The sequence below is a fragment of the Papio anubis genome, chromosome 4, assembly GCF_008728515.1.
Source record: "Papio anubis isolate 15944 chromosome 4, Panubis1.0, whole genome shotgun sequence".
Taxonomy (NCBI): domain Eukaryota; kingdom Metazoa; phylum Chordata; class Mammalia; order Primates; family Cercopithecidae; genus Papio; species Papio anubis.
Window position 1 is genome coordinate 180,611,868 of NC_044979.1, and position 20,318 is coordinate 180,632,185.

At 55.3% G+C, this 20,318-nt stretch overlaps 2 long non-coding RNA genes across 2 annotated transcripts; one reads left to right on the forward strand and one right to left on the reverse strand.

Moving 5' to 3' along the window:
• The first annotated feature begins 53 nt into the window (after positions 1-53).
• LOC108584857 lies at positions 54-1,310 on the forward strand. The gene is made up of 2 exons (XR_001900398.1): positions 54-142; positions 1,040-1,310. It is a non-coding gene; the product is annotated as an uncharacterized LOC108584857 (long non-coding RNA).
• Positions 1,311-6,223: 4,913 nt separating this feature from the next.
• LOC103882545 lies at positions 6,224-13,865 on the reverse strand. The gene is made up of 4 exons (XR_004183414.1): positions 13,769-13,865; positions 13,604-13,689; positions 13,153-13,198; positions 6,224-7,290 (listed from the first exon to the last, which is right to left on the reverse strand). It is a non-coding gene; the product is annotated as a putative uncharacterized protein encoded by LINC00205 (long non-coding RNA).
• Between the last annotated feature and the right edge of the window lie 6,453 nt (positions 13,866-20,318).

The window sequence follows — 20,318 nt, forward strand, 5'->3', positions numbered from 1 at the left end:
AGTAGCCACGGCAACGCCCAGAGCAGCCCTTCCCGCGCATGCGTTATGCGCCATCACCAGCAAGCCGGGGCGGGAGCAGGAATTGCGCGTGCGCGGATTCTCCGCCCTCCTGAGCGCCGTGGTCGGCGGTTCCGTGGCTGTGGTGCGTGCCGGTGCTGTCGCTGGCGACCTGGCGCGGCCCACGCAGGGACTCCTGAGGGTCCTCGAGGCCGGGAGGTCGGGGGGTCGGGAGGTCGGTGGACCCTGCAGGCCAGTGGGGAGGGGCGAGAGACTGGGGGCCGGAAGGGTTAGACGGCGGGGGCGGGGCAAGGGGCGGGGCGGGGGCGGGGCCGGGAGAGCTGAGGGCTGGACAGCTCGGGGCGGGCGGGTGGGGAGGAGGCGCGGGACCGGTAGGGGCGGGAGGGCTGGACGGCGGGGACGGGGCACGGGGGCGTCCGTACACTGGATCGGCGCTGGGTGCTTTCGCCCCCCTGGAGGTGGGCAGGGGGCGGGAGCCGCGCGTGAGAGCCTGGGTTTCTAGTCGGGGGGCGCCCTCGAGCTCCGCGCCTGCGGCCTCCTGGGTGCCCCCAACCCTGGAGCCCCGGGGGGGGGGCACCCGGGCTGGAGCCTGGCCTTCCAAGGAGCCCTGGAGGGACTGCGCTACTGAGGCGCGGGGCTCGGTGGGGTGATCCGGAGACCCGCGGGGATCCGGAGCTGCCGCCCCTGCGCTGCCAGCCTCCCACCCCGCCCCTTCTGCGAGGCGTTATTAAAGGTCTGCTTTCGGGAGCCAGGTGCCTGCCCGCCGCCACCACACACCGCAGCCTCCAGGCAGCTCCCGCTGCTCCCCGGGGCACCAGCACGGGCCGACAGACCTGGCCTGGGGTGCGGCGCTGTCAGGCCCGGCCTTCTGAGGGGACGCCACGCTGACTAGTGCAGGCAGCCCCCAAAACAGTATAACTGGACGAATTTATTGAAGGATGCCAGTTACCAAAAAAGAAAATACTAATGCCCATTATCTGTTAAATTTGAGATTAATTTGTTATCATGTGTCCTCACACAGAAAATTCCAGGCCCAGAGAGCCAAGCTGGTAAATCGTATTTAGAGAAGAAATAATAGGAATCCAGCCACTCAGACGGTGGAGGAGGGGCCGCTTCCCTGCTTGATATATGAGGCCAGCATTGCCTTGATAGCAGAGTTGGACATCACCGGTCACAGACCAATGTCTTTCATGAACCAAGACACAGAGAGCATTTTAAAAAATTAGCAAATGGAATCTATATCTGCCTATTGTTTACAAAAAAAGCCAAACTTTATAAAATACTTGAAGAGATTTATTCTGAGCTAAATATGACCTCAGCCTCAGAAGGTCCTAAGAACTTGTCCCAAGGCGGTTGTTGTACTGCTTGGTTTTAGACGTTTCAGGGAGACAACATATCAGTCAGTACAAGTGAGGTGTGCATTGGATTCATCCAGAATGTCAGGACGACTCCAGGAGGAAAGGCCTCCAGGTCATAGGTGGATTCAAAGGTGTTTCTGATTGGCGATTGGTTGAAAGAATTAAGTTACTATCTGAAGGCCTGGAATCAATAGAAAGGAGTGTCTGGGTTAAGGTAAGGGCTGTGGAGACCAAGGTCCTTATTATATGGATGAAATCTCATAGGTGTCTGCCCTTAGAGGCAATACATGGCAAATGTTTCCTATTCAGACCTTCACAAGGCACTTGATTCTCAGCCAGTCTCCTCAGGATCAGAAAAGGAGCTGGAAAGGGAAGGAGAGTCTACAGAATATGAATTTCCCCGCAAGACACAGCTTTGTGGGCCATTTCAAAATTTGTCAAAGTGATATATTTTTGGGTAAAATACATTGATGCTTTGAGGGTCTGCTGTCACGTGATGCTATGCCAGCGTCAGATTGGAACTTGCTGTCTTGCTGGTATAGAGTCTGCTCTGTCAGTCTAATAGTCTGTTTTAATGTCAGTCTGGTCAGCTGCACCTGAACTCCAAAGGGAGGTGGGTATAATGAGGCATGTCCAATCCCCATCCCTTCGTGGCCTGAACTCGTTTTTCAGCTTTCTTTGGAATCCCCCTGGTGGAGAGGAGGGGGCCATTCAGTGGGTTGAGAAAGCTTAGAATTTTATTTTTGGTTTACACTATGTGAAGCAAAAATTAAAGTATTTAACCCTGATAGGGTTATTTTAAAGCTGCAGGAATCAAGGCAGGTTGCTGTGGGTAAGAGGATAGACGGGCAGGTCATGTAGCAGGACGAGCTGCGGACAGAACCCCTCAGATACCGGGTTAAGGAAGAATTTGGCTTTATTTGGCCGGGAGCTTCGGCAGACTTGCGTCTCAAGAACTGAGCTCCCTGTAAGGCAGAGTTCCCGGCTCTTTTTAAGGGCTTACAACCCTAAGGGGTCCACGTGAAAGGGTCGTGCTAGATTGAGAGCACATGTGGCTAGAGTGGGGGGGTTAATCTTTTAACCTCAGACCTGAGGTCATCAGTGGCACTGGCTGGTCTTGCCACTGACTTCATTCCTGTTGTTTTTCAACTTTTCCTTCTTCAGAGACAGGAGACAGTAAAAGAAATGGCCTCGCTCCTCAGTCAGAGCGGAGTCCTGAGCACCCAGAAATGCCAGGTGATGGACAAACGCTTGGGGAAAAAAAGACCTCAGTCAGACACAGAAGCATGAGCTTTAAAAGAAAAAATAAGATATTGAACTTTACCAACAAATAAGCATTTCTGGTCTTCGAAAGACACTTAAAATGAAAAGGCAAGCCATTGACGGGGAAAATATTCAGAATAATGGATTTGCTAGGGCATATGCAGAACATGAGTAAGTTATTGAAGAGGGCTGTATGTAGAACATACAAAATGGATTTGATAGAGGGCTGTATGTAGAACATACAAAATGGATTACCTAGAGAGAACATGCAAAATAGTTTACTGAAGGCTGTATAGAACTATAAATTACGTTTATTAGGAGCTGTAGAACACTAAAATAGATTGAAATAGAAGGCTATATATAGAACAAATGGTTGAAGGCTGTATAGAACATACAAGATCTTTGAAATCAGGAAATCAGCATGAGTGTGGCCAGCACAGCCTGAGGTTACAGGCGGCGACAGGTGAGAAGAGGAAACCATTTGGGATAGGAAGGAGAGAGAAGTGAATACATGAACATCTCAGTGAGATGCAGGAACAGATCCAAATTAAAAGCACATGGACACATTTAAGCTGCAGTGGCTCTGCCCTAATCCCAACTTGGGAGGGACCAAAGGGAGTGAGACCAGTGAAACCCATCTCTCTTCCATCACAAAAAAAATTCACTTGGTAGCGCCTATAGTCCCAGCCACCAGGAGGCTTCAGAGCCCAGAATGGCATGAACCAGGGGCTGGAGCTTGCTGGTGACAGGATGGCACTGCACTCCAGCCTGGGCGACAGAGCGAGACTCCGTCTCAAAAAAAAATAAAAAAAAATAAAAAACATGGACACCAAGTATTGGTGGGTGAATGGAGTGGCCGGAACCCTCATACACAGCGATGGGAGCTGCACCCTTTGGAAATCATTTCACAGTTTGTGCTCCATCCTGGCCGAACCCACAGCTGGAGTCTTTCCAAAAGCCGTGACAGGGGAGTTTCCACCAGGGAGTGCCTCAGACCATCCTGAGATGGGGCTGGTTGGGATTCCAGGGAAAGAGGCGATCGTTGCCAGGGTGATCTGTCCAGAGCACTTACTAGGGGATCTGGCATAAGGAGGGCTGCAGTGTATCCTCAGGACAGATGGGACAGATAGCATACCTTTGGGACAGACAGCAAGACGGGGGTTCCACCCAGGTCTGTCTGCAGCGAGGGGGTGGGTGTGGAGTTGATATGAGAGTTTAAGGAATTTGGACCAGGGTTGCTTTGTTTCAGGGTTTTGAGCAGTGACCTAAACACCTTTATCAGTGCCTGGAAATGTTCACGGCCCAGCTGGAGTTCAGGCCTGCAGGGAAGACTTGCAACTGGCCGAGCTGCAGAGTGATCAGGGCACAGAAGCCTGACTGGGGGACACCTGCCCGTATGGCCAGCTGTTCACTTACCACCTAAATGGCACCACCCTAGCTGGGCTCTGCAGAATCTACTCTGGACAGGTGTGATGCATGGCTCACTGTGTAGGTACCTGGCACTCCCCGTGGACCACGGCCCAGGGGGTTGCACAGGCCCTGTGGGTGCAGAGCCCTTCAAGGGATTGGAGTTTCCCCATGCAGCCCCAGGGGGCCCCACAGCACTGCAGATTCTTCCCATCCACACCAGAAGACCCACAGCACTGCCGGCCCACCACGGGGACTCCGCCCTGCAGCCCTACCCCTGGAGGCCGCTGCACTGGGCCCTCACCCTCACCACCGGAGACACCTTTCACGGCTACCCACTGGGGCACTGCTTGCTGGCCCCCACTACAGGACTCACAGCACCGGCCCCACTGGGGGAACCCACAGCACTGCAGCCCCCCCACCCCACCGGGGACTCACAGCACTGCAGCCCCGCCTAGGCGCGCTGCAGCCTCCCCTCACAGGAGGCGCTGCCTGCCCCGCCCAGGAGGCTGGCTGCAGATCGCCCAAGACTGCCTCGAGGGCAGGGCTGCTGCTGTTTCCTGTGAATAACCTGCTTCTCAGATGTCAGTGGATTCAATGGATGAGGAGGTGACTGAAGCAGAGGCTGACCCTCTTTGGAGAGAGACCACAGATCACTTGAGAACCGATCTACAGGAACTTGGCCAAGCCCGTTGGGACTTCCAAAGGCAGACCCATGCCTGCCCCTCTCAGCTGCAGGGCCAGAGGGCCTCCTGAGCCTGCTGACTCTCTATTGGGCTCCACAGGTGGAGCTCTGCTGGGCTCAGTGTGCCTGGCCGGGGTCCTGAGGCAGTTCTGGCTGCTCATGGCTTCTCCGGAGGCCCGGGTCCACCCCACAGCTCCAGCAGGCCCAAGTAACTTGTCCATGGCAAAGGCCTGGCCTTGCTTCAGGCCCCAGGGACTCTCCCCCTGCCCGCTGTTTCTTCCCGAGTAACAGAGGCAGGAGAGCCGGTGAGCCACATGCCGGGCGCCGCAGCAGGGGGCACTGAAGCCTGGCGCCCCTCCGCCTCTCCGTGGTCTCTGACCTTTCTTCTCCCTGCCTGGGCAGCCTCCATCAGGTTGGGGGGTCTTTTCTTGACCCCTGGATTAAATTCCTAATCAGGAATGACCCGGAAGAGGTCTTATGAGTCTTTCCTCAAGAGAAGAAAGTCTGTCCGCGAGTATCAGGAAGTGGCCCCGTCCCCTGCACGGCACAGTCTCTTCCGTGACCAGCAGCTCACAGCGGAGGAGCTGGCGGCCCCCACAGGCCACTGCCCCGAGGCTGCCACGAGAGGGCAGGAGAGCTCTTCCCCGGAGCTCTGTGCCGGGGGAGCAGGAGAAACGCAGCTCCGCCAAGCACAACATGGATGTGTCCAGCAGGGAATGAAGAGAGGGGCCCCAGCACAAGAGAGAAGTGCACACTGGTCGGCCCCTGTCGGAGTCTCTCGTGTCCCCAGCGACCCCTGAGAGCAGACCCTGGGCCTCTGTAGCCCCTCCCGGAGCCACTCCTCAGCTGCTGACCTGCTCCCAGCTCCTCCGCGCCCCGCCCAGCTCCTTGCAGAACCTCACCTGAGGGGAAGGAGGCCCTGTTTGGGCTCAGACACAGCAGGTGCAGCTTGTGGTCCTGGGGCCACACCTGTTAGAACCCATCCTTCCACCCCTGCTGGGCCCTGAGTGTCGTCCGTCTCCGCAGAACTCAGCAGGGTCAGCTCTGGGCACTCCAGGCCCCCAGCCCCCTGAGTGAGCCCTGGGCCCGAGGTAGATTCGGGTCACAGGCCCCCCGCCCAGAACACCCACAGCAGGTGGATGTGTGGGGACTGGATGTGGGTCCTCTCCTAAGAGACGTGCAGATGGGGAGAGGCCGGGCAGGTCTCAGCTGGAGTATCTACCCGTCACCACCTCGTAGCCTCCTGGCCCAATGGGGGTGGCCCTGGGAGCAGGATCAGCAGTGAAGAGCAGAGAAAGGTAGTTGGAGATGTCACCATTGCCCCCCGAGACCAGCCTGCCATGGAGACGAGGGAGCTGTCCCTTGGCAGAGGGGGGCTGGCTAGTGGGAGGGACAGAGAGTGGACTGACCGAGGACCGCTGAGAGAGCAAACGCCAGGGACCCCGTGCAGGACTGCTTCTCTGTTTGCACAGTGAGTTACCAGGTTCATGTGTTTGGAGTTTCTGGACTCATTGCAAAGTTCCACCCGTGCTCATCGCAAGTCCCCAGTAATCAGATCCTGGCTTTTGTGCCTGGAAGTGCACAGGGAGGGGACAACTTTGTAAGTCAGTGGCAGGGCAGGGAGTTCCGGTTCTCCAGGGCCAGAGGCTGTGCTTAGAAGGATTTCTTAGCAGGAGCTTTGGGGCCCCCAGTCAACACTTCCCCACAGACAGCCTGGCCAGCTTTGTGGATGGAGGAGACGCCCGAGGGTCCCAGGCCACCAAGTGACCAAGACATGAAGGCACCCAGGATTTCCTGGGGGTGCACTGATCTCAAGGAAGCCATGTGTGGTCAGATGGGGGAACCAGCGCCCCAGGGGGCCTGCAGCACAGCAGGGCCTGCCCTCCTGGGTGAGACTGGTCGGCGTCTGTGAGGATCTGTTCTCCCGGGGGCCACACCAGCCCACCTGCCCTGAAACAGAACCCGAGCCTTCTGCCTAGGGGAGCCCCTGGGCACCTGCCTCCTGTCCTGGACACATCCCAGCGGCTGCACATGGGGGAGGCACAGCCTGGGCTGGGGGCCAGGGGAGCACTGTGGAGACACTAGACCTGGGGGTGACAATGCCTGCTCAGAACTTCCCCCTACACTGGGGCTTCTCCAGCCTGAGCTCTCCTGGGGAAGGCAGGGCCTGTCCTTCCTCAGCACCGTGGGAGGGAGGCAAGGCCTGCGGTTGAAGCACCCCCAATACAGGACTCCAGGAGAGAAAGTACCACATCTCAGGGAATGAAAACAGAGACTGGGCTGCCCAGATGCACTCGATGGCTCAGAAATCATTAGAAAATGTTCTGAGCCCCCGATTTTGGCTCTAAGAGGGACTGACCGGCTCGTGACCGCTCCCCCATCTGTGCCTCGAGAGGGGAATGTTCCACACTGGCGGCAGCTTTCCCTCCAGGAGGAGCTTCACAAACATCCGCTCTCTGCGGGGTCGCCTCTCCGTGGCCTGGGGCCGCTGTCGGAGGCAGGCTCTCCAGCTGCCGTCATCTGGGAAACGTGGGGGGCGAGCGGGGGTCACGGATGGGGCTCACTGGGGACTGAGCATCTGTCCCGCGGGACTCTCTGAGATGGAGACGCTGGCAGAGGTGAAAAGTGCGTCATGTGCTTCGCTGAACCCGGCTGCGTATTTATGTTTGGAGGGCTGGTTTCAAGGACTCCTTCTCCCTCTCCAGTGATGGCGTCAGCGGAAACCAGCGGAAACGCAGACAGGACAGGGCTGCTGGGGTTTCCTCCCTGGAATGAAGCACGGCCGGAGGATTTGCTGATTCACGAGCAGGCCCTGGTCACCGAGTTCAGGGTAACAAATCCATACGGGTCCTGAGCCCTGTAGCTCCCTGAGCCTCAGCATAAACATCGTAAACCTCCTGGCCCTGGCAGTGTCTGTTTCATCCCCTCCAGAGCAAGTGCAAGTGTGAGATTTAGAGATTCTGAGAGAAGGGCCAGAGGTCTTGAAAACGACCTTCATTCGTTCATTCATTCGATGAATTGGGGTGGGGGGGACCTCCGTGTCCTGTGTTTAGCGAGGCCTGGGATGCAGATGTGAAGGGCGCTGCTCTCAGGAGCAGACGGAGGTGTAGACGAATCGCTACACACCCACCTCGGGCCCACAGAAGGCGGGAAGCTGTGGGTGTGGGGAGGAGACCCCTCCACATCACACTGACGGTGTCGGCAGAGTGGCCAGCTTCTGCAGGAGTGGAACCTGCGGGTTCTTCTGTGACTTGTGTAACTGAATCTTCTGCCCGGTAGTTAGTCTTTTCCTTTTGGGACACTTTGGTAGTTTGGAAATGGTTTCTTCCATCCATTGCCTGCCTTTTAGCTTTGTCGATGGGGTCCTATTGTAAATTTGGGTACATGTTGAATGTGAACAATAGTTATGAGGTGAGTGCCATGAGTTCCTGTGTGCCTGTCACCCAGCCCGGCCACGAGAGGTGCTGGAGGGACTGTCCACATCCCCCTTTCTTAGGACGCCTGAGTCTCTTGTGTGACTTACAGGGTATTTCTTATGGCAAGACGGTTAAAACAAACTTAGGTGTCTCTTCTGTCCTTCTACGGCTCTGGCTTCTGATGTTCTAATGGCATTCTCATCGGCCAGGGCTGAGAACAAAATGACATAGACTGCAGGGCTTAAACAGCAGAAACTTACTCCCATGGTTCTGGAGATAGCGAGTCTTGGATCACCGTGTCGCGTGGTCAGGTTCCTGGTGAGGGTCGGATTCCTGGCTAACGGAACCACCTTCCCAAGGCTCCCTCTCCTGATACCGTATCCCTGGGGGTAAGGCTTCAACACGGGAATTTGGGGGACGCATCAGCACTGACTCCATCTCAAATGGTTAGTTCTTTAATCCCCTGGAATGTTGTTTGGGGTTGTGTGAAAGACAGGTCTAACATTTTCTTTTTCAAATACATAGCCAGTTGTCACATCATTTATTGAAAAAGGAATCTTTTCTCCACCGACTGACATGAAATGCTACCATCGTCGTAAACAACGTTCCGGTAAATACTTTGTGCTGTCTCTGCTGTCTCCGTCCTGACTCACGGGCCGACTTCTGTGTCTGCATCAACTATGACAACTTTACAGCAGGCTGCCTCCCCGAGGCCGTTCAGAAGCGTTCCTCAGCGGGTCCTACACGTTTCCTCTCCCACGTCAAGTTTAGAAGCAGTGTCAAGACCCACAGCAGTCCTGCGGGAGTTTTAAGGGATGCACAGAATTTATGGGGACAGTTGGGAAAACTGACATTCATGTGACTTAGATTCCTACTACTTGGAAATGGATTCCGGCTCTCAACGAATTTAGAGCTTTGGCAGAGTTTTAAAGATTTCTTTGATGTCCGACGTGCTCATTTCTTGGTTTGTTCTTGAGTATTTTCTGAATTTTTACGAAATCCTCAAAGTTTTTGTTATAATGAATGGGACACTTTCCCATAAAATGTTGTAATTCTGTATTGCTGTTCTAATAAACACTGTTGATCGATGTATATTGATGTTACACTTGTGATTGTAATAGTTTGTCCGTTCATTATTTTGAACTTTTTGGGTAAACAGTCATATAATTATGCAAGTAATTATAGTTGTGTCTCTGCCTTTCTAATATTTATACTTTGTATATATTATCACATTGGCCGGGACTCAAGTATAAAATCAAGTGTCTTTCTCTTGTTTCTGACTAATGGGAATGATTCTAATGCGGGGGTTTCCAAACTGGTAGCCGGGGGCCAAATCCAGCCTGTGGTCTCTTCTTGTAGGTGGTTTTATTGGAACACAGTTATGCCCATTCTTCTACGTATTGTCTGATGGCTACGTTCAGGCCATGGCAGTAGCGTTAAATAGTCCAGACAGAGGCAATATTGCCCAAAAAACCTGGAATATTCACGATCTGAGCCTTTACAGAAAAGTTTGCTGATATCTGTTCTGATGTATTAAATACAATGTTTGTTACAGGTTAAGGAAGTTTCTGACTGTTTTTAGCTTTCTGAATATCTTGTGGTTGTGCGTGCTTTAAAATTAGGACTAAATATTAAATTGACCTGATGCTTGTTAGGGGCCTATCTTTTGAGATGCCCCAAAGTTCCCCTTTTTTAGTCTCTTCATGTAGTGAGTTGTACTAACAGATTCTCTAATGTTGAACCATCTTTGCTTTCCAGAGATTTTACTTCCTTCTGATGGATTGGATTCTGTTAATACTTTTATTTTTGGGTGATTACATCCCTATTATAAATAATATGTCAGCATCACTGTGTGTAGATGTGTGCGTGTTATTCTTGCCATTAGTTTCTCAGGTTTTTGGTTAACTATTGATGTACTTTGGATCTGTGTCCCCACCCAAATCTCATGTTGAATTGTAATCCTCAGTGTTGGAGGTGAGGCCTGGTGGAAGGTGGATGGATCATGGGAGTGAATTTCTCATGAACGGTTTAGTACCTTCCACTTGGTACTGTTCTCATAATAGTGAGTTCTCGTGAGATCTGGTCGTTTAAACGTGTGTGGCACCTCCCTGACCCTCCTGCTTTTGCTCTGGCCACGTAAGATGCAGCAGCTCCCCCTTCACCTTCCACCATGATTGAAGGTTTCCTGAGGCTGCCCCAAAGCTGAGCAGGAGCCGGCATCATGCTTCCCGAACAGCCTGCAGAACCGTGAGCCAATTAAACCTCTTTCCTTAAAAATCACCCAGTCTCAGGTATTTCTCCATAGCAATGTGAGAATGGACTCACACAACTATATATTATAGAATGAATTGTGATACTTTTGTCTTTTTCTGTGCCTGGAAATAATAGTAATTCTTAGTAACAATTCACCTGTATCAAGTTATTCCTGTGCAGCAAACACACTTCTATATATTTTACATGGGTCAAGTCTTTAACCTGGAATCAACCCTGTGAACTAGGTATTGCTTTCATGTCCATCTGGCAGATGAAGAGGCTGAGAGTTTAAGTAGTCTGCCTAAGGTCACCAGCCATGGGCGGGAAGATGGGATTTGAACTGAGCGGTTGGCCTTCAGAGGACAGGTTCCTAAACGGTCGTTCTGTCTCTCCGTTGCAGAGGTCAGTCCCGCATATTCCCGTATAAAACTGCCTGAGCTTAGTGCTTTTTTAAAGGATATCATTTGATTACTTTTTTTTTTCTGTTTCCTGCCCATGTCCCATAGGGCTAATCAGATTTTCTATTTCTGCTTGAGTCAATGTTATACTTTATATTTTCCTTTTTGTTGTTGTTTTTATATTTTATTTTATTTTTTGAGACAGAGTCTCACTCTGTTGCCCAGGCTGGAGTGATCTCTGCTCATTACAACCTCTGCCTCTCAGGCTCAAGCGATTCTCCTGCCTCAGCCTCCTGAGTAGCTGAGATTGCACGTGTGTGCCACCTCGCCCAGCTAATTTTTGTATTTAGTAGAGATGGGGTTTCACCATGTTGGCCAGGCTGGTCTTGAACTCCTGACCTCAAGTGATCCACCCGCCTTGACCTCCCGAAGTGCAGAGATTACAGGCATGAGTCACTGCACCCAGCCATACTTTATATTTTCTAAGAAAATCATCTGTTTAACCTGGCTTTTAAAATGTATCAGTATAAGCCAGAATATGGTAGTTTTATAATTGAAAAAACCTGCCCCGTTTGTTCTCTGTTCCTCTCTCCCTGTGACCCGGGGACTCTGTGTGTCCCGGGTGTCTGCCTGTGTCTTCCCCAAGGTCTTCTGGGTGGAGACTGGGGAGCAGGGGCCAGTCCACAAACACACCTCATGTTACCGTTCCCTGTGGGAACCCTCAGCTCTGTGGCCGTCTCAGATTAACACCCACTCCTCCTGCAGAATTTGAAAGGAGAGTTGCTATCACCAAATCCCTTCGGGTCTCAGCATTTACCCAAGTCACCTCGATTCCAGAGATGGCTCTTACCTTGCTTTCTATAAACCAGTACAGAGTGTGTCTGACGGCACAGAGGAAAATACTGCCAACACAGAGTTCCTGAACATTTTAAAGAGATGACACAGATTTTTTTAAAGTAATCTAAATCACTGGAAATGCCCCTTTCTCCCTATTTTGTCAATGGATGGAAATGTGTTGAAAAAGGTTCTTATTGTAAGAGAAACACAACAGAGTTAAAGCTACTAATGCCAATGCAAAACTGGGGAATGGCTGGGTGTGGCTCATGCCTGTAAGCCAAGCACTTTGGGAGGCGAAGGCAGGAGGATTGCTCGAGCCCAGGAGTTCGAGACCAGCCTGGGCGGGATGGCAAGACCTCGTCTCTACAAAAAAACATTTTTTTTTTTTTAAATTAGCCAGGGGTGGTGGCAGACAACTATGGTCCCAGCTACTCAGGAGGCTGAAGTGGGAGGTTGACTTGAGCCCAGGAGGTGAGGAATGCACTTTTGATTTTGTTTGTTTGTTTGTTTGAGATAATGTCCAGCCTGGATGACAGAGCAAGGTCCTATCTCAAAAAAAAAAATGGGGGAAGATCCAGAAAAGTAGGGGACATCAACAATCAACACACTGTAAAACTATAATCGCAAACACAGTGATGTGTGTGTGCAGCTCACGGGGGCTGAGTGTGTGTGACGCTACGCAGGCTCACAGGCCCCGGCACGTTTCGGCATCTGTCATCCGCAGATAAGGTGCTGCTGCCAGAGCCGCTGGAGCAGCGTCTGCGCTGGGAGGAAGCCCGTGGGGCTCTTATCATACCCTGCTCTGTGGGAACCTTCCAGACAAGACGGTCACTTCGGGGCAGATATTTCCTAGAGGGGCTTAGAATCAAAATCCCGGAATGAGGCCACGGAATGCTGAGTGGTTTCACAATCAAAATAGAGTTTATGTCAAATATTGAATATTAACAGCAACTAAAGCCAGCCTGGACTGAACAGCTGCCAATGCTCAGCCTGGGCGGCGGCTCAGGACAAGGGGTTCTTATGGAGCCCCTCGAGACCCCCAGGAGGTGGACGCTGCCACCAGCTCTTGGTGGAGCCCTTGGGCTGCAACAGCAGGAACTGAACCCCACGGGCTTTGGGTCTAACAAAAGAATGTCTGGACATTAGCGGCAAAAGCAGGTGGGTGGGGAAGCGAGCGCAAGCAGGGGTGCCCTTGATACTGGCTACCCCTCCACATCTCTGTCCGGGCCTCTGCACACGGCACCTCTGCCTCTGTCCTCTGCACACGGCACCGACTGCTCCGGGCGCGGCCGTGCCACGGTGAGTGGAACACGGTTCGAGGAGGGTGGGCCGGGCACAGGGTGACCCATGGGTGCAGGTGCCAGAGCTGGAGCTGGCTGGGCTTTGGGGATCAGTCACCTGGTTCTGCAGATACAGAAGTATGTCAAGTAATCAGCACTTTGACCAGGGCAGGACTCGGATCCAGGCTGGCAGCTGCCCAGCCCAGGGCTCCTCGTACCACCGTGTGGGCCATGCACTTTCCGAATAGGAGAAGGTCCAGAAGGTGAAGTCTGCGCCCAGGACCTGCAGAGGTGAGAGGTGAGAGGTGAGAGGTGAGGGTCAAGCATTCCATACCCCGAGGTCGCTGGGGCCCCGCCCCTCTGCACAATGACAGTCGTCAGGGAGAGGTTTCCCACAGCTGGCCTTCCCTCCAGACCACTTGAGGCTCCCATCGATGGAATGTTCATCCTCTAACTGCAAGGTTTTTCGCAAACCACAACTTTCTATCTTAATCTCATGAAACCGGGAATCCCAGACCATGAGAAAGTCAGGAAATGGCTTTGAACACCGACAGGCACTGCGCGGTGCTGGGGGCGGGCGCCAAGCCTGGGAACTGTCTCTGCTGAAGGTCTCCACCCCACATAGCCCATCCCTCAGACCCGCGTGCGGCTCATCCCCTTCGGCGCCTCTTTTTTGGAGCCCCCCTACCCAGAATGTCCCGCCCCAAGGCACGCAGAGGGTGCCCCTGCGGAGTCTCAGGCAGCTCCTGACTTCCCATGAGTCCTGGGCGCCACCTGCAAGAGGTGAAGACGCCAGGACTGTGGCTCGGGTCTCGGGTGGCTCTCGGGTCAGAGGGCCGCCCTGCACCCTCACCTGTCCCAGAAGCCCCCCACTCCCGCAGCTGCCCACTCCCCTCCGGGGGCCTCAGCTCTTCTCTTGCTGCCTCCCCCAGGCCTTGCTCCTGCCTCATCCTCCGTCCTCCTCCGCCTTGGCATCCCATTAACTCAAGACCACCCTTCAGCACTGCTCAGCCCCAGACAAAGCAGAGTCGCCCTGAGACCCCCACCGTCTCCAGTCGGGCCTTGCTTCCTGGAGCACCGCCCGTGCCTGCTGCCTAGTGTGACCTGCCTCGTGCCACCCCCGCGGCCCTGGCCGCCCCGAGGCTCCCTGGGTGGGGGGTCTGCGGCCGCCTCCCTGTCTTCACTGTGGGTGATCCTGTGGCTTTGGCTTCATCCACCCCAAACTCGCCTGCTCCTTGGCATCCACTTGATTTGTCTTGTGCAGGGCGGGTCCTCTCTTCCCCACACGGGGCCTCCCTTGAGGTCACCTGCAGGGGCCTCTGTGGGTTTCCTTGAGAGGGGCCTGTGGGTCCTGCCCCCCATCCGACACCGAGCGTTGTAGGACGAGGACGAGGGACTCACATCGGGGAGCCCCCGTCACATTCAGGCCTCATAGCAGCCCTGGGAGTGGACGGGTCCCCAGGGTTGGCCATAGCCCCCCAGTGCCTCCCCGTGAGCCATCCTGACTGCCAGAGGCCCCCGATGACACCAGCACAGTCTCCCTCTGGGTTCCCACACTGGCCACAGGGCACTCAGGGGCAGGCTTGGTCGGGAGTCTGGTCCAGGAATTGGTACCGACTTTTCCTGGCTTCTAGAAGTTTCAGCTCTGGCCAGGGGTCGGGCCCAGGAGACAGAGCAAAACCCAAAACCCCCTGAGACACCCCACCTTCTCTGGCGGGGCCCCAGGGACCTCGGGGTATGGAACACTTGACCTTCGCCTCTCCTCTTTTGAGCTGCAATCTGGGGCAGGTGTGCGCCTCCCCACTCAGCCCGACAGGAGGCTGATCTAAGCCCTGGCCCCACGCATGGCCACATCCCTGCAGCACGGACCAGAAGCAGTCCCGACTGCGCCCGGCACCTCCCGTCTCACAGCTGAGGGTAACCAGGGTGGTGTGGGGCTTGTCCGGGCTGGCGGTTGCTGAGGAGAAGGGACACATGTGCTGACGGAAATGCAGGCCCAGCTCGACGGCGGGGTCAGGGTTAGGATTTCCACGTCATCGTCATGAAGCCTCGAAGCGCTGCCTGTGCTTAGCAGTTAAAACATTCACTTGGAGATATTCAGTTTCACCGACGGCCAGGAAAGGGCGGGGTGGTGCGAAGCATTGCTCCCCAGGGCACGCGGGAGGCAGCCCAGCCCTCGCCAGGACGCTCCCCCACCTCCCTCACTGGGCTGTGGCCCTGGGGACGCTACCACTGGCCTCACACCCTGGAACATGGATGGGCCGCTCTGGCCTGTCTGCAGGGGAAACGGCTGTCACTTCCATCAGAGACGACGGATGCAGCAGGGCCTGTCTGTGCCAAAACCAGAGTCGAGGCGCGTCCCGGCAGCTGGTGTGTGGGGAACCCATCAGTCTCTGTGTGGACGGTCGGGGAGGCCCGATGGCTTTTCCTTCCATTCCTGTAGGCCGGAAGCCTTCCCCGAACGCACTCGTGACTGGGACCCGGCCAGCAGGCGTCCAGGAGTCAGCGGCTGCTTGGGGAGCCAGGGCCTCAGGCACACGAGCAAAGGCGATGCTGGCAGGCAGACTGGTAGCTGGGAGCGAAAGGCGTGGCAAGGACCCACCTGGTTGCTGCTGGAGCCCCAGGCTCGTGAGTCGCCTCTGTGTCCTGTCCCCTGCGCTGGGCAGCTTCACCTGCTCAACCTGCCCGGCCTGGGTGTTTCTGCTTCTAAGCGCCCCCCTCACAGTGGTCTTGGGAGGCTGACGTGAGAGAACCCGGCTGACTGCAGTCTCCAGGGAAGCCGGCATTCGGGGCACACAGAGGTCCTGCCTTGGTGCCCAGCCCTGAGACACCCCACAGTGAATGCCTCCTCCGCACGGTCTTCGTGTCCCTGAGCTTCTGCTCAGGCCCCCAGAGCTGGCACTAAGGGTGGACGCAGCAGCTGCTGCACAGGACAGGGATGGCAGAGCCCATCCGAAGGGACACGCCACCTGGAAGCCACTTGCACCGGCTCTGTCTGGTGTCTGCCATGGGAAGGACGTGTCAGAAGCCCAGGAGCGTGTGGGAGGCCTGGGCCTCAGGCTGCACCCTGGTGCGTGTCGGGGGGACATGTTCTGTGAAGGTGCCGCAGCCACCTCACCTCCTTTCCATGGGTGAGCAGCGTCCTTGCCGGGGGTGTTCCCGGCAGAGGGAGGAGAGCATCACCCTTGGGCCGACACCGCCACCAGCAGCGTCTGGACCACAGAGCTCAGCATCAGCAGCTGCTCCGCTGGACCCAGGGCGACGAGGGGCTGCGGGCAGCACCCGTCCAGCAAATGTCAGCACCTGGTTATTAGTGATGTTTAATGACAGAAGTGTGGTCACAGCGAATTCATCGCCCTTGGAATTTGAGGCATGCTCTGCCCAGTGCAGTGTCAGGGCTGAGTGGGGCCCCCAAAATCCATATACTGGATCCCCAACCCCAGGACCTCAGAGTGGGACTGGATTTGGAGATGGGGCTGTAAGGAGGTGATTACAGTAAAAGGGAGTCACTGGGGTGGCCCTGTCCGGTTTGACTTCCAAGGAGGAGATGAGGACGCAGAGAGCACAGAGGGGCCCTGGGAGGATGGGAGGAGCCTTGACTGCCAGCCAAGGTGGTCCCGGAGGCCCTGGCCCCGCAGCATCTGGATGCTGGGCCCCAGCCTGCAGGACTGTGGGAGAATCAGTGTGGGACGCCAAGCCCCTGTGCGTGGTCCTCTATCCCCGCTGCCGAGCAGGCTAAACTGACCGCGAGGTTTGGGTGACACTGGGCTGGGCTCGTTATTGATCAGCCCTTGGGCACTGTGAATTCAGCCATTACTCCCTCCCACATCAACCATCTGCCTGTAAACAGGGACTCTCGGACAGCCCTTTCATGAGGCACTAATCCCACCCTTCAAGGTAGAGCCCTCAAGGGCGTTCCCACCTCAGCAGCTCCCCCAGCCATCACACCAAACACAGCCCAGACCAAAGCCAGAAGCTCTCTGAGCTCCAAGGACCGGCTTGCGCCCCCACCTTCCCGCCATGTTTACCTCTCCTACTGTCATCTGTTCAGTTCCAGCCAGACCACGGAGCTTCTCACCATCCCTCCCGCTGCGGCTGCCGTCCTCTGGCCTGGACTGTCTTACCCTTCCACCCTCCTGGCTGAGCTCGCCCGTCTCCTTGGAACGCTCTCACAAGCCCCCTGCCAGAAGGCCCTCGTCTGGACCACCTGACCCCACGGGCCCCTCCCCTGCTCGCTTGGCCACACCTCTCCGTGAGATTGTCCATCTGTGGCAGCCGTGGTGTGGGTGAGTTTCGTCCTGCTAACTCTCCTCCATACCTGCTCCATGCCTGGCAGTGGTGGTCCAGGGGCTGGGTGCCCAGGGTAAAGTGGGGAAGAAGGTGATAGGCACCCAGCCACACGCTCCGTGCCCACCGATCCCTGGGGCCAGCCAGGCTGCAGGTGCCCTCCCCCAGGTGAGAGTCCACTCGGTCTTGCGATTCCAACAGAACAGCCCTTCTCTCCTTCTTCTGTGTGTCTCCAGGGCCAGGGAGGAGATGCTCTGGGCAGAGAGCCCAGGTGGGGTCTCAGCCTGGGAGTGATGGTGCTGCTGTGGTTCCAATGTCTGTGTTCCTCCGAAATCCATATTGAGACTGAATCCCCAGTGCAACAGGGTCCAGAGGTGAGGCCTTCGGGAGGGTTAGGCCGTAAGGGTTCCACCTTCAAGGGTAGGATTAGAGCCTTATGAAAGGGCTGTCTGACTGGCCAGGCCCCTTTTGCCCTTCCACCTTCTGCTATGAGAGGACACAGTAACAAGGGGCCGTCGTGGAAGCGGAGAGCAGTCCTTCCCAGACACCAAATCTGCTGGGGCCCTGGTCTTGGACTTCCCAGACTCCAGAGCTGTAAGTGGTACATTTCTGCTCTTTACAACTCACCCAGTCACAGGTACCTTCTTACAGCAGCATGAAGTGGCCGCGGCAGCCTGGGCCCTCCCAGCCCCACCATGCTGCTTCCTGGAGCTGCTGGAAGCAGCGGGGGACGCCAGCCACACAGGGTGCTTCTCGCTTTTAATTTTACTTTTTATTTCAAAACAATTTCAAATACACCAAAAAGTTGCAAGAACAGTACAAAGAGTACATATTCTTCACCTAGAGACCTATTCGGGTTTTACCAACTGTCCCAATAATGCCTTTTTTTTTTTTTTTTTTTTTTTGAGAAGGAATCTCACTTGGTCCCCCAGGCTGGAGTGCAGTGGTGCAATCTCGGCTCACTGCAACCTCCGCCTCCCGGGTTCAAGCGATTCTCCCACCTCAGCCTCTCGAGTAACTGGTACTACAGACATGCACCATCACAGCTGGCTAGTTTTTATATTTTTAGGAGAGATGGCGTTTCACCATGTTGGTTGGCCAGGCTGGTCTCGAACTCCTGACCTCAGGTGATCCACCCACCCTGGCCTCCCAAAGTGCTGGGATTACCTGGATTGTGAGACTTCATGCTCATCCTCAACCTGGAGCAGTCTTCAGTCTTTCCTTGACTTCTAAGACCTTGACTCTGTGAAAAAGAGAAAAACTCTCAATTAGGGTTTATTTTGTGGTTAGACCCAGGTTGTCAGTGGAGGGAACTGGTTCATCCGGGTTGGGAGGTGGGCGTACCGATGCGTCCACTCTGGGGGGCATTGACCTTGACCATCTGGGGAACGTGGCGTCTGTAGGGGTCTCCACTGGAAATTCCTTCCTTCTCTATAATTCATACACATTTCATGGGAACACTCAGAGGTGACGTAAAACCCCATTCTTCACTCCACTTTCACCACGAGGTTTGGCATTGACTGATGTTCTTGTTGCCTGAATTAATGGTGACTGCAGCGGCTGCTGGGGGAAATTCCTCATGCCGTCACTTATCAGCTGGAATTCTACTGGGGTGGGTGAGCTTTCTTTTTCCCCCATTTATTAATTAAGTAAATTGACATCTATATAGAACCACAGAATCTCATTTTATGCACAGGCCATCATCTGTTCCTGTCCTTATTTAGTTTATTTTGATGTTACGTTTGTCTCAGCGGGGGACCCTTCAGGCTGGCATCTATGTCTTTTTCATGTCCATCCTTGTTTTCTGGCATTTTCTTACTTTGCAAACGCATGCACACACATTTCATCTGCAGATTCTTCTACCTATTTGTATTGGGAACCCTGCATTCTGGTGCTTCCAAGTTGAATCTAATACCACGTGCCCTGCTGTGCCTGCCTCTCTACATCACGCTTCCAGTCGGCCCTGCCAGCCTCCCTACACGCGCTCACGTGCTCGGCCTCCTGTGTGTAACCGGTCTCCTGACCCATGGGGCTCAGACCGGCCTAGAGGCTGCGTCGCCTAAAGCTGCCCTCTGTCCTGCTCCAATGCCTCCTCCATGGAGCCCAGACCCCCACCGGGCTCCCTCCCTGCCTGCGTGGGAAGGAGGGGGTCTTTCTGAATCCAGCTTTCTCTGAAGCGAGAGTGGAATCTCTCGTGGAAGGGGGGCGCTCGCTCTGCCGCACCCTCTACGGGAGGCAGCGGTGAGGTGCAGGCTCTGCTAGTCCTAGGGCAGCTGTGCTCAGGCCAGACAACAGAGGAAGGGGTGCCTGCAGAGGCTGCAAGGTCCCCCAGGCCATCCTTGCTGCCCCATCCTCAGGTGCCATGGGGAGGACCTCGCAGGGAGCCTGTCTGGTTCACTGTCCCTGCTGCTTCATCTCTCACTCAGGCCCCGGGACTCTGCCCCAGCCAAAGCCAGCGTGGGCGATTCATGGCTCCCCGCTGCGGCAGCTGAGCACCATCAGAAGTGACCCCATTTGTGACTGTCTTGGCCTGAGAATGTTCCACGGGTGAGAGCGTGCCCCTCCCTGCAGCCAGTGTCCCAGGCTCCCCCGCATCCCCGGCGGGGGCTGGGCTCAGGCACTGACGCAACAAGAAGGAGAGCGCTTGTCTCCGGGCAGCCCAGGCGGCCAGACAGCCGGTCCACTTAGCTTCGCTACTGCAGCCACAGCTGCCCAAGGCGCACAAAGGGCCCTTGTTCCCACCCAGCATGTGCTCCCGGCGCCCCCCGCCACGACCTCTCCCGGACATGATTAGGTGTGGGAACTATTTTCCTTGGGGCTGCATTTGACATTTGCCGTTCATTTGGGAGGAGGCGTCTGAACCGAAGGAGCACCCCGCAGCCTCCCCTCTCCATCCCCATCTCAATGCAGGAGGTTTAGGAGCAGGCGGCCCTGACACGCCTGTGACCCCAGACAGGCCTGTGCAGCCCTGGCCTTCATTGCCTTCCACTCAGAACAGGAGAGGCTGGCCCAGGAGGGCAGTGGGCAGAGAGGACGACAGGAAGATGGAGCTGGGGTGCACAAGCACACACATGCATGCATGTGCAAAAACACATCAGGAATACACGTGCACAGAA